The following is a 17,117-nucleotide window of genomic DNA, read 5'->3' on the forward strand; positions in this document are numbered from 1 at the left end:
GAAACTCCAATGCTTTGGGCACCTGATGCGAAGAGCTGACTCATTTGAAAAGACCCTGATGCTGGGAAAGATTGAAGGTGGGGGGAGAAGGGAAGGACAGAGGATCAGATGGTTGGATGGCATCACCGACTCGATGGACATGAGTTTTGGTAAACTCCAGGAGTTGGTGATGGACACGGAGGCCTGGTGTGCTGCAGTGATGGGGTTGCAAAGAGTCAGACACGACTGAGTAACTGAACTGAACTGAATATGAGTTTCCCTAATGACTGATGCCAGACATCTTTCCATGCACTTATTTTCCCTCTTTATTTATTATTTGGTTAAATATCTGTTCAAATCTTCTCCCCATTTTTGTGGCTTTCTTATTATTAAGCATTGATAGTTGTTTATATTATCAAGAAATCAAGTCCTTTGTTAAACATATGATTTTCAAATATCTTCTCATAGTCTATGGTCTGTCTCTGAATTACTTTAATGGACTCTTTCAAAGAGTATATGTTTTTTATTTTAATTAAGTCCAATTTATCAATATATTTCTTTATGGATCACATATTTGCTGTCATATCTAAGAAATCTTTGATGAACACAACTTCACTTAAATTTTTTCTCATATCTCTGGAATTTTATATTTTACATCTACAATCCATTTTAAATTAATTATCAGCATTGTATAATATACAGATCAAAGTTTATTTGTTTAAATATAGATATCTAAGTGTTCCATAAACTGCATATAAACTCTGTCATAAATCAATTATCTATATGTATTTGTGTACTTTTGGACTTTATTCTGTTCCACTTACTTATTTGTCTATATTACACCAATACTACTTTCTTGATTATTGTGGCTTTATAATAAGTCTTAAAATCAAATAGCGTTAGTCCTCCATCTTTGTTCTTTAGAACTGTTTGTTTGCAGTTTTTCTAGGTCCTTTGCATAACTATATGAATTTAAATGTCATTTTTCCAATATCTAAAGAAGGAAGCTCACTAGGATTTTGGTTGTGATTACATCGAATACACACATCAATTTTTGTATTAACATCTGAAGATTAACATCTTAAAGATATTGAGTCTTTTTAATCCACCAACATTGGATATCTCTTCATTTTAAAATTTAGGTCTTTACAATCTCTTTAACAAGTGGTGCTGGGAAAACTGGTCAACCACTTGTAAAAGAATGAAAGTAGAACAATTTCTAACACCATACACAAAAATAAACTCAAAATGGATTAAAGATCTAAATGTAAGACCAGAAACTATAAAACTCCTAGAGGAAAACATAGGCAAAACACTCTCCGACATAAACCACAGCAGGATTCTCTATGACCCACCTCCCAGAATATTGGAAATAAAAGCAAAAATAAACAAATGGGACCTAATTAAAATTAAATGCTTCTGCACAACAAAGGAAACTATAAGCAAGGTGAAAAGACAGCCTTCAGAATGGGAGAAAATAATAGCAAACGAAGCAATGGACAAAGAATTAATCTCAAAAATATACAAGCAACTCCTGCAGTTCAATTCCAGAAAAACAAACAACCCAGTCAAAAAGTGGGCCAAAGAACTAAACAGACACTTCTTCAAAGAAGACATACAGATGGCTAACAAACACATGAAAAGATGCTCAACGTCACTCATTATCAGAGAAATGCAAATCAAAACCACAATGAGGTACCATTTCACGCCACTCAGAATGGCTGCTATCCAAAAGTCTACAAACAATAAACGCTGGAGAGAGTGTGGAGAAAAGGGAACCCTCTTACACTGCTGGTGGGAATGCAAACTAGTACAGCCATTATGGAGAACAGTGTGGAGATTCCTCAAAAAACTGGAAATAGAACTGCCATATGACCCAGCAATCCCCCTGCTGGGCATGCACACTGAGGAAACCAGAATTGAAAGAGACACGTGTACCCCAATGTTCATCGCAGCACTGTTTATAATAGCCAGGACATGGAAGCAGCCTAGATGTCCATCAGCAGACAAATGGATAAGGAAGCAGTGGTACATATACACAATGGATTATTACTCAGCCATTAAAAAGAATACATTCGAATCAGTTCTAATGAAGTGGATGAAACTGGAGCCTATTATACAGAGTGAAGTAAGCCAGAAAGAAAAACACCCATACAGTATACTAATGCATATATATGGAATTTAGTAAATCGGTAAAGATAACCCTGTATGCAAGACGGCAAAAGAGACACAGCTGTATAGGACAGTATTTTGGACTCTATGGGAGAGGGTGAGGGCAGGATGATGTGGCAGAATGGCATGGAAGCATGTAAATTATCATATGTGAAACGAATCACCAGTCTAGGTTCGATGCATGATACAGGGTGCTCAGGGCTGGTGCACCGGGATGACCCAGAGGGATGGGATGGGGAGGGAGGTGGAAGGGGGGTTCTGGAAGGGGAACATATGTACAACCATGGTGGATTCATGTCAGTGTATGGCAAAACCAATACAATATTGTAAAGTAAAAAAATAGATAAATAAATTTAAAAAATAAATAAATAAAATTTAGGTCTTTAATTTCTCTCAGCATGTTTTACAGTAATCATTGTATAGAGTTTTTACATCTTCTATCATATTTATCTTTAAAATTTTCTTTTTCTTGATACTATTGCTAATGGTATTGTTTTTTAGTATCAATTTCAAGTTGTTTGTAGGTAGTATATAAAATACCAAAGATTTTTGAATATTGATCTTTTCTCCTACATAATTTCTTCTTGCTTAGTAGTATTGTTAATGTTATTTTTTAAGCTTTTCTAGTTTTATTGAGATATAATTTACACTTTATAAGCTTAAGGTGTACAGTATAATTATTAGACTTACATATGTCATGAAATGATTACCACAATAAATTTAGCGAGCATCCATCATCAATAGAAAATTAGATAAAGAAAAAAAATTTTTCCTTGTAATGAGAACTCTTAGGATTTACTCTAACCACTTTCATCTATAATATATAGCAGTATTAATTATATTTGTCTAGTATCCATTACACCCCTAGTACTTATATTTATATATATAACTGGTAGTTTGTACATTTCCACTGCCTTCATTCAGTTCCTGCTCCCTTAAACCCCTGCCTCAGTAACCCACAAATTTGATCTATTTTTCTATGAGTTAGTTAGTTGATTGGTTGGTTGGTTTTTGAAGTATAATTGGTCTACAACACTGTTAGATCCTATTACACAGCATCATGATGTGGTTTTCTATACATTTCAAACTTACCATCACACCAAGTCTAGTTACAATACATCACCACACAAAGATATTACACAGTTATTGACTATAATGCCCACACTGCACATTTCATACCCATGACTCACTTATTTTGCAACTAAAAGTTTGTACCTCCCGAACTCCCTCACCTATTTCACTCCTCCCCTCAACCCCCTTCTCTCTGGCAAGCGCTTGTCTGTTCTCTGTATCTATACAACTTTGCTTCCGTTGGGTGATGTTTGTTCATTCGTTTTTTTAAATAGATTCCACACATAAGTGAAAACATGCAGTATTTGTCTTTGACATATTTAACTTATATTTAAATACCCTCTATTTCCATCTTTGTTGTTACAAATGGCAAGACTGCATTATTAGTTATGACTAATATTCCACTGCATGCGTATTACATCTTTTTTATACATGCATCTATTCATGGGCACTTGGGTTGTTTCTATAACTTTGGCTATTGTAAATAATGCTGTATTAATTACAGAGTTGCATATATCTTTTCTAATTAGTGCTTTTCTTCTCTTCAGCTAAATACCCAGGAGTAGAAAATAAACTTGTATGTATGCTTTGTATATTTTGGATATAAATCCCTTATCAGATATACCCTTTGCAAATATCTTCTCCCATTCAGTAGACAGCCTTTATCTTTTGCTGATGCTTTCTTTTACTGAACAAAAGATTTTTAGTTTGATGTAGCCCCATTTGTTTATTTTTTATTTGTTTTCTTTGCCTGAGGAGACATCCAAAACTATTACTAAGACTGAAGTCAAAGTGTGTACTGCCTGTTTTCTTCCAGTACTTTTACGGTCTCAGGTCTTACATTAAAGTCTTTAGTCCATCTTGAATTTATTTTTGTTTATGGTGTGAGAGAGTAGACCAGTTTTATTCTTTTGCATGTAGCTGTCCAGTTTTCCCAAAACCATTTGTTGAAGAAGCTGTCTTTTCCCCACTGTATATACCTTCATTGTTGTAGCTTAATTGTCCATGTAAGATTGACTTTATTTCCACTGATTTATGTATCTGTTTTTTGCCTGTGCTATACGTTTTGATGACTGTAGCTCTGTAGTATAGTTTGAAATCAGGGGAGCATGATTTCTTCTTTCATGAGATTATTTTGGCTGCTTAGGGTCTTTCATTTCCATACAAATTTTAAAACTAGTTGTTCTAGTTCTCTGAAAAATGTCATTGATATTTTTAGGGATTGCACTGAATCTGAAGCTTTCCTTGGGTAGTATGGTCATTTTAACAATATTAATTATTCCAACCATCAACATGGTCTACCTTTCCATCTGTGTGTGTCATGTTCTATTTCATTCATCATTATCCATTATAGTCTTCTGAGTACAAGTTCTTTACCTTCTTAGATTTACTTCTAGGTATTCTGTTCTTGTAATGCATTTAAAATGGAATCGTTTTCTTTTAGTTTTTAAAAATGTATTTGTTTTTGGCTGTGCTGGGTCTTCATTGCTATGTGCAGGCTTTCTCTAGTTGCAGTGAGTGTGGGTTACTCTTCATTGCAATGTGTGGGCTTCTCATTTCAGCAGCTTCTCTTGTTGCAGGGCATGGTCTCTGAGGCACACAGGCTTCAGCAGTTGTGGCATGTGGCCTCAGTAATTGTGGCTTGTGGACGCTCAGAGCACAGCCTCAGTAGTTGCAGTCACAGCTTAATCGCCTCACAGCATGTGGGATTTTCCCAGACCAGGGATCAAACCGGGGTCCCCTGTATTGCAAGGTGGATTCGTAACTACTGGACCACCTGGGAAGCTGGAGATTGTTTTCTAAATTTCTGATAGCATGGTGTTAGTGTATAGAAATGCAACAGATTTCTGTGTATTAAATTTATATCCTGCAACATTACCGAATTCACTGATGAGCTCTAGCAGTTTTTATACCCTGTTTTGAATCCTTTCCAGTCACTCTATATATTTTCATTCGAGTATTTAGAACATTCACATTTAAAGAAATCATTAATAGGTATGTACTTACTGTCATTCTGCTCACTTTGGGGGTCTGTCTCTGTGGGTCTTTTTTGCTCCTTCCCCTTCTTTTGCTCTCTCCCCTTGTCATTTGGTGACTATTTTTAGTGTTATGTTTGGATTCCTTTCTTGTGTGTGTGTCTGTGCAACTAACAGATTTTTGATTTGCAGTTACCATAAGGTAGGTACACACACACACATACACACACATCATTATTTTGTTATTTATCTCACGTTCAAACACATTTTAATAACCCTGCATTTTTGCTTCACCCATGTTTCCTATTTTTTACCTAGTTTACATCTTTTTGTGTACCTCTTAACTATTTATTGCAGATATAATTTTATTAGTTTTGTCTTTTAGTCTTCCTACTAACTTTATATGTGGTTGATTTACTATCTTCCCTTCATATTACTGTCACCAATGAGTTTTTTGTAATTTTTCCTTTTGTAATTTTCATGTTTCTAGTAATGGCCTTTCCTTTTTCAGTTAGAGAAGTCCTTTTAATATTTCTTATAAAGCTAGTTTGGTGGTGCTGAACTCTTTTGCTTATCTAACTTTTTATCTCTCCATCACATCTAAATAAAAGCCCTGTTTGGTATAGTATTAGGTTTTTTCCCTTTCATCACTGTAAATACATCAAGCCACTCCCTTCTGGCCTACAGAGTTTCTGTTGAAAAGTCAATTGATAGCCTTATGGGAGTTAATAATACTATTTTTAATATTGATTTCTACAGTTGTAGGTAGCATATATAAATGACATAGATTCTTGTAGGTTGATTTGTATCTTACAAACTTGCTAAACTCTTTTTATTACAGTGTTTTTTGGATTTTCCACATAGGCAATGGTGTTGACAACAGAGTTTTGCTTCTGATGCTTTTTGTTTATTTTTTTCTTACATTATTGCAGTGGTTAGAACCTTTATTTAGATTTTTAAATTGTCTTCTACTTGAATTTTTATCATATGGATTACTGGTATAATAACTGTGTTAACATTCTTGTCTGATTATCTTAACATATACACCAGTTATGGGTCTGTAATTTTGCTCATTATTATGGGTTGTATTTTTCTGCGGACTTGAATTTCTTTTAATTTTTCAAGGGTTATTAGGTCTTGTAAATTTCACCAGCTTGGAAACTAGGTATTTTTGTATTTTTATAAATAAGCTTTGTTCTGGAATGCAGCTAATTTATAGGTAATTACTTTGCCTTTTTGAGCTCTTGCTTCCAAGATTTGTTAGAGCCAAAGTACTGCTCAGTTTAGAGCTAATTATTACCCATTACGGAGGCAAGATCCTTCTGTATACTATATGCTCTGTGATTTTGGAGGTTTCCCAGTCTAACTGGTCAGAACAGGTACTAATCCCAACCGTGTGTGTGTGATGGGTTCTGTTTGCTTTTTTTTTTTTCCTTTGTAGCCTTAGACTCAGCTACCTTCCTCACATATATGCTAATTACTACTCTGCTTCATACTTCATCCTCTGTAGATACGCTGTGTCTTCTGGTATACTATCCCCTGAACTCTAGCTGCATTGATTTTTCTGGACTTTCAGCTTAATTGCTTCAACTCAGGGAGTTTGACAGAATCCATATGGTTCCCCCTTCCTGTACTATGACCTCAAAATCCTCTTAAGGCAGTAAGCTGGAGGAATTACAAGGCTCACCTTAAATGTTTCCTACCTCTCATGTATCACTGTCTTTCACTGACCGATTCCTCTGTCATGTAAAACACTGTCTCAATTTTTGTCAAATTTTTGGTTGGCTTTTGTAGTAGGGGAAATGTGTTATTCCATCTTGGCTGAAAGTGGAAATCCAGAACAATTGCTAAATATAAATTTATAAGGAAATCAAAGGATCTTAATTTACATTATTAGTAATTTGAAAAAGTAGCTATATTTAAAAATCATTTTTAAGACTATCATTTTTTATTTATAAACTATGTATTTGAACCAATATAGGCAGCATGAACTAATTCTGGGTAAAGTGCACGAATTTATTGAGAGAATGTCAAAGAGCTCATAGAACTAAGTAAGAAGCCTCAAAAAGTAGATTCTAAAAACCATCGAGAACCCAAAAAAGGCAACCAAAAGTACATTATAGGACTAATCTTCTTAGTGAGATGTCCCCTGTGCCTCCACCCCCAGGATCTGATGCACTGCAGTATTCAGTTTTACACTGGCTGCTGCAGGTAATCTCTTGACTGACCATGGGCTTTTTTCTTACTTTCTCAAAAATCAAAATCTTGAGGGAGCAGTCCAATCAGATGAGCCTAACTCATACACCTGCTGATGAGAAGACTAGTATGTATCCCCTTTTGGTTGATTTAGGAGGCTTCCCTGATAGCTCAGTTGGTAAAGAGTCTGCCTGCAATGCAGGAGACTCCGGTTTGATTCCTGGGTCGGGAAGACCCACTGGAGAAGGGATAGGTGAGGCAAGGCCCTGACTGACATGTACACTGAATGAGCCCCAAACAGGAGAGATGATGAATATTAGGCACCAAGAAGGTATACTTTTTGTATAAATTTGTAATATATATTGTTGCATTTAACTTGCTAATGTTTTGTTGATGCTACAGCATCTAAGTTTATGAGAGATATTGTTCTGTATGATCCTTTTTTTTTTTTTTACTGTCTTTTGCTTTGCTATCAGAACAATACCAGCCTCACCAATCAAGTTAGGAAGTATAACTTTTATACTTCCTAGAAGATACTGTGTAGAATCACTGTTAATTCCTTAAATATTTGGTAGAATTCTCCAGTGAAATCATCTGGGCCAGAATATGTTTTAGGGATACTTTGTAAACAGTGGATTCAATTTGTTTAATAGTTCCTTCTATAACTATTCAGATTATCTATTTCATTTTGGGTGAGTTTTTTTTCCATTTTCAAGAATTAGTCCATATTACCTGTCAAATTTATATGCATGGAGTTACTTTTGGTAGGCCTTTATTATTCTTTAAATATCTATGCAGATAGTTATTGCCTATTTTATTCCTCATAATGGTAAATTGTCTGTTTTCTGCTTTTTTTCTTTGTTAATCTTGCTAGTGATGTGTCAATTTTATTGATCTTTAAAAGAATAAGGTGTTTTTTTTGTTTGATTGATTTCTACTTGCATCATTATTTGCTTCCTTATGCTTCTTTTGAGTTTATTTTGCTCTTAAGTTCTTGGGTGGGAGCTTAGATTATTGAGGTGTTTCCTATTTTTTATTCTATGCATTTAGTACTATAAATTTCCCTCTCAATACTGTTTTAGTTTGGTCCCACAATCATGGTATGTGGTATTTTCCTTTTCATTCAGGTAAATGTATTTTCTGTTAATTTCTCTCCAGACTTCTTTGATCTGTGGGTTCTTTAGAAGTGTGTTATTTGGTCTCCAAGTGTTTAGAGATTGTCTCATTACTGTTGTTTGATGACAGTTTGATTCTGCTGTGGTATAAAGCTCTGTATAGTTTCAGTTCTTTTATACTTTAAAGGTCTGTTTTGTAACCCAAAATATGGCCTATTTTGGTATATATTCCATTTGTATTCAAAAAGAATAGGTATTCTGCTGCTGTTGACAAAGTGTTCCATAAATATAAATTAGTTTAAGCTGACTGACTGTGCTATTCAGTACTTTTTTATTTCCCTTGAGAGAATAGTAATAAAGTTTTCAAGCATATTTTTGTATTTATCTATTTTTTTTCAGTTTTACTAGCTTTTTCCTCTTAGATATTGAGTCTCTGTTGTTAGCTGCACACTTAAGTAGAACTGTTTGCTCTTTGTAATGACCATTTTATAATTTTGCAATGTTTCTTTATCATTGAAAAATTTTGCAATGTTTTCTTGATTCTGAAGCCTGATATTAATATATTTATTTTAGATTTCTCTTGTTTAGTGTTTGTATGTTATGATTTTTTCATCTTTTTACTTTCAACATATGTCATTATTTATTGTAGATTTCATGTAGATTGAGTTTGGCTTAGGTTTACTTTTTTAAACAATCTGACAATCGCTGCCTTTGAATAGGTAGGTTTAGATTAGGGATCAATGAATACATTCTATAAGGAGCCAGACAGCAAATATTTAGGCTTCACAAGACTTGTCCTGTCTGTTGTATATTCTCAGGTATCTGGGAGCCAACTGTGATCTTCCCAGAGACTGGGGAAGACATCAGACACCACCTTTGACTTCCTACTCTAGCCTACTACAAATGGCCAGTCTCCCTGGAAAGGGCAAGTACACATATCTGCCATCCCAGCTTTTCTGACTGCTGCCCAAGGAAGGAACAGGTCCCAGGATCACTTGGCTGTGACAGCCAATGGGCCTTGTACTCACAATCCCACAGGACTGTAAACAAAAAAGCAGTTATTAACAGGCAAAAGAACACCCCTCCTGCAGCGATAAACTCAAGCTTAACACAGAGGGAGCAGGCAGAAAAAGCCTATCTCCCAGTTTCTCCATAAAAGCAACCTAACTACGTATTTTTTCCTCCACTGCCTAAGGATCTGGCTTCCCATCTGCCTGCATCTACGTGCCAGCTGCCATCCTCTCCCCTGGGCCACTGACACATCTTGGCCATCCTCAACTACTGGGGGTGACTACAGACAGAGAAGGACAGGTGGGCAATCACAGAGATTTGATGAACAACCAAGAACTCAGGACTGGTTAAGCGGTAAGGCTATCTAGTCAGTACAATTATAGATCAGGTTACTGTTATAGATACAGAGCTATGGGCTTCCCTCATAGCTCAGTCAGTAAAGAATCTTCCTGCAGTGTGGGAGACCCAGGTTCGGTTCCTGGGTCGGGAAGATCCCCTGGAGAAGGAAATGGCAGTCTACTCCAGTATTCTTGCCTGGAAAATCCCATGGACAGTCCATGGGGTCGCAAGAGTCAGACACTACTTAGAGACTAAACCACCACTGTCATAGATAAGGTTCATCTAGTTATTATAGTCATTAAAATACAAGTACAATAATTTGTTTACAGACATACAAGGTAAAAGATACAAATTTTGACATCAAAAACATATATAAAATGCAGGGGAAAGTAAAAATGTAGAGCTTTATTATGCATTCAAGGTTTAAGTCGTTATCAGCTTAAAACGACTATTATAAATATGCTTTCTATAAGCCTCATGGTAACCACAAAACAAAAACCTATAGAAAATGCAAAAAAGAGAGACAAGAGTCTAAGCACTAAATAAAATCACCAAATTACAAAGGAAGAGCAAGAAACAAGAAGAGACACAGGAACTCAAAACAGCCAGAAACAATTAACAAAATTGCAGTAAGTACATACCTATCAACAAACACTTTAAATGTAAATAGACTAATTCCCAAATTAAAAGACATGGAGTATCTGAATGGATTAAAAAAAACAAGCCCCATATATATGCTGCACACAAGAGACTCACTTCAGATATAAGGACACACACAGACTGAAAGTGAAGTGATGGAAAATTATATTACATACAAATGGAAACCAAAATAAAACTGGGATAGCTATACTTATATCAGACAAAAAAGACTTTAAGACAAAGACTGCAAGAAGAGACAAAAAGGTCATTTTATAATAAAAAGGAATCAATCCAACAAGGAAATATAACACTTGTAAATATTTATGCATCCAACACAAGAACATCTAAACACATAAAGCAAATATTAATAGACCTAAAGGGAGAAATAGGTGGCAATACAATAATACTAGAAGACGTTGACGTTCCACTTTCAGCAATGGATAAAACATTCAGACAGAAAATCAATAAGGAAACACTGAAATTAAACCACAGGTTTGAAAGACAAGACTCACCAGACATTTACAGGACATTCCCTACAACAGTAGCAGAATACATATTTTTCTCAAGTGCACATAAAAATTCTCCATATGTTGTACCACAAGTCTTCATAAATTTAAGATTGGGATTATATCAAGCATCTTTTCCAACCACAATAGTATGAAACTAGAAATCATTTACAAGAGGAGGACTGGAAAATTCACCGTTATGTGAAGATTAAACAACATGCCACTAAACAACCAATTTGTCATAGAATAAATCAAAAGAAAAATTTAAAAATACCCTGAAATAAAATTGAAAGCATACCAAAACCGATGGGACATAGCAAAAGTATGAAGGTTCTTTAAAAGACTAAAAGCAGAACTACCACAAGATCCAGCAATTACACTCCTGGGTATACATCCAAAGAAAATGAAAACACTAATTTGAAAAGATATTAATACATACACCCCAATAAATGTTGACAGCATTATTTACAGTTGCGAAGATATGGAAGCAACAGGTGTGTCCATCAACAGATGAATGAATAAAGAAGATGTGGTATTTATATACAATGAAATATTACTACTCAGTTATAAAAAAGAATGAAATTCTGCCATTTGCAACAACATGGATGGACCTAGAGGGTATTATGTTTTGTGAAATAAGTCAAACAGAGAACAACAAGAAACTCCATGTTATCACTTATATGTGAACTCTAAAAAACAAAATGAATAAATGTATGTAAGAAAACAGAGAGACTCAAAGATCTTTGATACTGCTAGGATTTATTTTTGTGGATGGCCAAAGCCTTTGACTGTGTGGATCACAATAAACTGTGGAAAATTCTGAAAGAGATGGGAATACCAGACCACCTGACCTGCCTCTTGAGAAACCTGTATGCAGGTCAGGAAGCAACAGTTAGAACTGGACATGGAACAACAGACTGGTTCCAAATAGGAAAAGGAGGACATCAAGGCTGTAGATTGTCACCCTGCTTATTTAACTTATATACAGAGTACATCATGAGAAATGCTGGGCTGGAAGAATCACAAGCTGGAATCAAGATTGCTGGGAGAAATATCAATAACCTCAGATATGCAGATGACACCACCCTTATGGCAGAAAGTGAAGAAGAACTAAAGAGCCTCTTGATGAAAGTGAAAGAGGAGAGTGAAAAAGTTGGCTTAAAGCTCAACATTAAGAAAACTAAGATCATGGCATTCGGTCCCATCACTTCATGGCAAATAGATGGGGAAACAATAGAAACAGTAGCTGACTTTATTTTTCTGGGCTCCAAAATCACTGCAGATGGTGATTGCAGCCATGAAATTAAAAGACACTCACTCCTTGGAAGGAAAGTTATGACCAACCTAGACAGTATAATAAAAAGCAGAGACACTACTTTGTCAACAAAGGTCCGTCTAGTCAAGGCTACGTTTTTCCAGTGGTCATGTATGGATGTGAGAGTTGGACTATAAAGAAAGCTGAGCACCGAAGAATTGATACTTTTGAACTGTGGTGTTGGAGAAGACTCTTGAGAGTCCCTTGGACTGCAAGGAGATCCAACCCGTCCATCCTAAAGGAGATCAGTCCTGGGTGTTCATTGGAAGAACTGATGCTGAAGCTGAAACTCCAATACTTCGGCCACCTGATGCGAAGAGCTGACTCATTTGGAAAGACCCTGATGCTGGGAAAGATTGAGGGCAGGAGGAGAAGGGGACGACAGAGGATGAGATGGTTGGATGGCATCACCAACTCAATGGACATGGGTTTGGGTGGACTCAGGGAGTTGGTGATGGACAGGAAGGCCTGGCGTGCTGTGGTTCATGGGGTCGCAAAGAGTCGGACACGACTGAGTGACTGAACTGAGTGGCATATTTTTTTGTTCTGTGTATTCAAAAGGTCTGTTTGTCTTGGGATACAGCATAGAATAAAGGGAATTTAGGATTGTGAAAAAAAATAAATAAATAAATAAAAATAAAATAAAAAACAAAATGAATAAATGTATGCAAGAAAACAGAGAGACTCAAAGATACAGAGAACAAACTACTGGTTACCAGCAAGGATAAGGAAGGAGGGAGGGGCCAGATAGGGTATAGGATTGAGAGATACAAACTACCATACTTAAAAAAGCAATAAGGATATACTGTACAGCACAGGGAAATAAGCTATTATTTTATAATAACCTTAAAAGGATTATAATCTATAAAAATACTGAATCACTATTTTGTACACCTGAAACTAATATAATATTGCAAATCAACTAGTTTTCTGTAAGAAAAAGCAATTCTAAGTAATTCATATCAATAAAACCTTAGATGAAGAAAAAAGAATGATCTCAAATAAACAATCTAACTTTATACTTCAAGAAACTAGAAAAAGAATAAACTAATAAGTCCAAAACTAGTACAATAAAGAAAATAAATATCAGAAAAGAAACAAATGAAAAAGACCAAAAGAAAAGATTAATAAAATTGAGTTTTTTTAAAAAAGATAAACAAAATAGAATAACTTTTAGCTAGACTTGCAAGAGAAAAAAAAGGAGTTAAATAGATGTAATTATAAATGAAAGTAGAGACATTACAGCTGATGCATTACAAATATAAATGTCATAAGAGACTATTGTGAAGAATTATACAACAAAAATTTGTTCTTGCTGGTTTTCATCTTTCCTGTTTTTTTTGTTTTTTTTTTTTTGCTTTCTCTGGTTTTGGGTATGAGATTTCATTTTCTCTCATCTGTTAGCATAGCATTCATACTTCTTTTTTAAAATGTTTTAATGGTTTTTCCTAGAATTCCCAATATATATTCACAAGTTATTTAAGTTTACTTTCAAATAACATTATAACACTTCATTGGTATTACAAGAACTTTATAAAAATGTATTCCCAATTCCTCCCTCCCCTTTCATAAGACTACTGTCATTTATTTCACTACCCATAAATTATAATCACTATGAATTATGAATACCCTAATGCCATGATTATTTTGAAGAATTACCTATCATAACAATTCAAATAATAAAAATAAAAGAACATAGTCTACCATCATTTATTCACCTCTAAAGCTCTTCATTTTATATGGATCTATTAATACATCTAATAAATCATATCACTTTTTCTGAAGAAATTCTTTAAACATTTCTTACAAAGCAGGTTTACTGGTGACAATTCCCTTATATTTTATTTGAGAGTATCTGAGAATATTTCTCCTTCACTTTTGAAAGATAGTTTCATTGCATATAGCATTCAAGATTGACATTTTTCAATCCTTTACATATCTCACTCCATTCTTTTCTTGCTTGCAAGGTTGTAAGTGTTTTATTTCCTCTGGATTTTTTTCAAGATTGTCTTTGATTCTGCAGGTTGGATGTGACATGCCTACATGTAGATTGTTTGGAATATTAATCATTTTTGGTGTTCCTGAGCTTCCCAAATGTATGGTTTGTTGTCTGTCATTAACTATGGAAAATTCTCAGCCATTATTACTTCACTTATTTCTTCGGTTCTTTTGTCTCCTTCTTCTCTTTCTGGCATTTCCATTACACTTGTGTTACATCTTTGTAATTGCTTCATTGTTCTTGGATATTCCGTTTCAGTTTTTTTCATTCTTTTTTCTTTTTGTTTTTCAAACTTTTTGAAAAGTTTCCACTGATGTGTCTTCAAAGTCGTTAATACTTTCTTCAGTTCTGTCCAGTTTACTGATGAATCAATGAAAGGAACTCTTCATTTTATTATAGAGCTGTTTTGGCTTTCAAGAATTTACTTTTGATATTTTTCTTAGAGTTTCCATTTCTCTGCTTGCATTATCTAGATTTTTTTTCATGTTGTCCACTTTTTCCATTAGAACCCACAGAATATTAATCATAATTACTTTATTTTCCCAGTCTGATAATTCCAAAATCTCATTTCTTTTAGAGCCAACAACAAATGTTATTAATTATCCTTAACCTAAGGCTATCTTTCATCTTCTTTCTCAAAGAATATTTTCACTGGATAATAAATTATGTGTTGAAAGTTCTTTTCTGTCAGGACTCTTAAGACATTGTTCTACTATCTTTAGAACCTGTGGCTTCTGATGAGAAATTGACAGTCATTGTCTCACTGTACCTATAATTACTATTTTAACATTCTCACTTGATAATGTCAGTATCTGGATCCCCTATGGGTCTATTCTATAATCTGTTTTGTCTTGTGGTTTTGTGCCTGTCTGGTATTTTCTTTAATGCAAGACCCTTGTCTACAACACTTTACAGCTTTGTATGATATTATCTTTCTTTCAGAGTGTCAAGTCTTTCTGCTGCTACAGTGCTGGCTGACCAAATTAATCCAATTAGAGAAAAATTAACTCCTGGCTGGTTACAGTACTATAGGGAGGCCCTCACTCTTAGATCTTAACCTTACAGAGGTATCAGTTAAGAACATGGTGGTTACCATGGCTCCTTCCCAACAGCACATTCTAAAATTGAACTCTTATCTATAGAGCATCACAAGACCAGTGAAAATTTCCTTTGCTTTTTATATTATTTGTACTTTATTTTAGCCTCTTAGCTTCACTGTTTGGTAAATGTGCTGAGTGAAACCCCAAAAGAGTGTTATCTTATTTGTTTCCATCTCTTCTTACTGATGTTGTGTCCCACTTTGTGGCCTAATTTTTGTCTCTTTAGGCTCAAAGTTCTGTCAAAAATTTGTGCCAGATTTTGGTCATCTTACTATTAGGTTGGTGCAAAAGTAATTGTGGTTTAGCACTGTTGAACTTCACCCTTTGATATTGGAATTCATTCTTAACTAAATGTGGTTATGTTATACATCATTTTAATGCGCATCTCTTATTTTACATTTTTTTGCTAATGAATTACTACTTGCTATTTATTTTACATGTACTTTAGATTATGGAAATGATGTTAGACAAAAAACAAATTCGAGCAATTTTCTTATTCGAGTTCAAAATGGGTCATAAAGCAGCAGAGACAACTTACAACATCAACAATGCATATGACCGAGGAGCTGCTAATGAACGTACACTGCAGTGGCGGTAGAGGAAGTTTTGCAAACGAGGCAAGAGCCTTAAAGATGAGGAGTGCAGTGGCCAGCCATTGGAAGTTGACAATGACCAACTGAGAGGGTCATCGAAGCTGATCCTCTTACAACTACATAAAAAGTTGCCTAAGAACTCAACATCGACCAGTCTATGGTCGTTTGGCATTTGAAGCAAACTGGAAAGGTAAAAAAGCTCAATAAATGGGTGCTCATGAGCTGACAGCAAATCAAAAACATTGTCCTTCTGAAGTGTCATCTTATTTTATTTTATGCAACAACAAACCATTTCTCAATCGGATTTGCTGTGCGATGAAAAGTGGATTTTATATGACAACCAGCGATGACCAGTTCAGTGGCTGGACCGAGATAAAGCTCCAAAACACTTCCCAAAGCCAAACTTGCACCAAAAAAAAAGATCATGGTCACTGTCTGGTAGTCTGCTGCTGGTCTGATCCACTACAGCTTTCTGAATCCCAGCAAGATTGTTATACCTGAGAAGTATGTTCAGCAAATCGATGAGACGCACTGAAAACTGCCACTCCTGCAGACGGCACTGGTCAGCAGAAAGGACCCAATTCTTCTCCATCACAACACCTGACAGTACTTTGCACAACCAATGCTTCAAATTTGAATGAATTGGGCTATGAAGTTTTGCCTCATCTGCCATATTCACCTGTCCTCTTGCCAACCAACTACCATTTCTTTAAGCCTCTTGACAACTTTTTGCAGGGAAAATGCTTCCACAACTAGCAGGACTCAGGAAATGCTTTCCAAGAGTTTGTCAGGCCCCAAAGCATGGATTTTTATGTTACAGGGATAAACAGACTTATTCCTTGTTGCCAAAAATGTGTTGACTAATGGTTCCTATTTTGATTAATAAAGACATATTTGAGCCTAGCCATAATGATTTGAAATTTAGGGTCCAAACCGTAATGACTGTTGCACCAACCTAATAGATGCTTTTCACTCTCACCTTTTGCCAGAATTCCCAGTTTCTTGCCAATGTCCAGAAATAGTGAATGTACTCAGGGAAAACAGTAATTGCAGAAGGTTGCTTCTCCTTACAAGGTTTGTCTTTCCCCAGGATTTTGGTGCTTTAG

At 35.2% G+C, this 17,117-nt stretch overlaps 1 protein-coding gene across 9 annotated transcripts in view; it reads right to left on the bottom strand.

Annotated features, from left to right (window-relative positions):
* SLCO6A1 (solute carrier organic anion transporter family member 6A1) overlaps positions 1-17,117 on the bottom strand; it is a 109,738-nt gene that overhangs the window by 35,196 nt on the left and 57,425 nt on the right. The gene's annotated exons all lie outside the window — the stretch shown is intronic.

This window comes from Giraffa tippelskirchi, chromosome 6, assembly GCF_054371585.1.
Source record: "Giraffa tippelskirchi isolate mGirTip1 chromosome 6, T2T-mGirTip1v1.2.pri, whole genome shotgun sequence".
Classification (NCBI taxonomy): domain Eukaryota; kingdom Metazoa; phylum Chordata; class Mammalia; order Artiodactyla; family Giraffidae; genus Giraffa; species Giraffa tippelskirchi.